The sequence below is a fragment of the Ambystoma mexicanum genome, chromosome 6q, assembly GCF_040938575.1.
Source record: "Ambystoma mexicanum isolate Mex_15411 chromosome 6q, UKY_AmexF1_1, whole genome shotgun sequence".
NCBI lineage: Eukaryota > Metazoa > Chordata > Amphibia > Caudata > Ambystomatidae > Ambystoma > Ambystoma mexicanum.
Genome location: NC_090937.1, coordinates 479,857,691 through 479,859,141, shown reverse-complemented (window position 1 = coordinate 479,859,141; position 1,451 = coordinate 479,857,691).

The window sequence follows — 1,451 nt, the reverse complement described above, 5'->3', positions numbered from 1 at the left end:
TTGGTCCACATTAGTCAAACAGCAACAAAGTTATAAACCATTTAAAAATGTTGAGACCCTACAAAATGGGGGCGCTGTTGAGCAGCCGTCAAGATGGCTGCGTAGCTGTTTAGCTCCGTGTACAGCCGCTTTTCATCCGGGGCCATCTGCGGTCTGAAGTGTCTTTGCGCCTATCTGGTCGACCCCCTGTCCTCCCCATAACTGGGGCTACGTGTCGCCGCGATCCTGGCTCGGATCGGACCCCGGGAGCCGGAGATCTCCGTGAGCAAGATCCTCGAGGCTGCCGTGGCGCTCCGCGGCCCAATGTGACATTTTCCTCAGCTCGCGCCGCCCCACTGCTGCCTCCCCTGCCGCATCCCTCCACTGGGCTGCCTGACTGTGGCGCGTATTGCGGGTGCTCTGTGATCCGCGCTGGGAGCGCCATGGGCTGGGCTGCACCCTCCGCTGACCCGGCATCCGCAACTTGGGCCGCGCCCTGCACCGGCCCGTCCTGGACTGTTCCCCCGCACTGCTGCCGGGGTCCTCTGGCCTTGTTGTGACCGGTCTTGCCGGCCGGAGAGCCCGATACCGGGGGGGCCCTGGTCCGCCCCTCGCCAGCGCTGCTCGCCACCCGGGTGGTGCGTCCCTCCTGGAGGAGCTACGCCTTTTGCTTGGCTTGGCTGCCGCGCTCGGCGGCCGTTGGCCTGGGACCCACCTTGGAGGCGCCACGGGCTGGACTCCCGCTGGCCTGGCATCTGCGGCCTGGGCTGCGGCCTGCATCTTCCCGCTCCGGCTCGTTCCCCGGACCTGCCTCTGGCAGCGCCTGAAACCGGGGAGCCCGTTTCCGCTCCGCATCCGCGCCGCCCGGCGTCTGGTGGTGCACCTTCTCCGGAGGAGCTGTGCCCATCTCCTGACTGGATCCTCTTGGGCTGCAACTCAGGTGAGGAGCTGCTGGGGCTGCTGCGCGCCGGAGCTGCATTGACCCCGTTTCTTCTACTGCAGGCCATTCCCGGCCTGGGCCTCTCCCCCGCGCTGCGCAGCCCCGGCGGGCTCCCGTGCCGCATTGCTGGTCTCTGGGCCCATACCCTGCGGCGTTGTTGCTGCTCCGCATCCCGGCGGGCCCGGATTGCCCCGCTGCCACCTTGCTCCAGGCTTAATGGACCCCAGATTGATGGAGCCGTGGCCCACACCTGTACAATCTCCAGTGTGCCCGCCTTGAGCGGGGGGGCCCTGCTGCGACGCTCTCTACCTGTCACTGCACCACCTGCCAGCTCAGCACTACTACTATGGCACAGCTTTTCGTCTTTACTGGTCATTGCCTTCACTGCCCCATGCAATATCTGCCTGTGCACTAATGCCCACGCTCCTGCTGTTCTTCCTGTGGTGCTTACTCGCGGTCTGTTCCGGACACCGTCCTCCTCCACTAGGGCGGTGGGGTCGCACTATCCCTGCAGCTACTCTATACTTCCCTG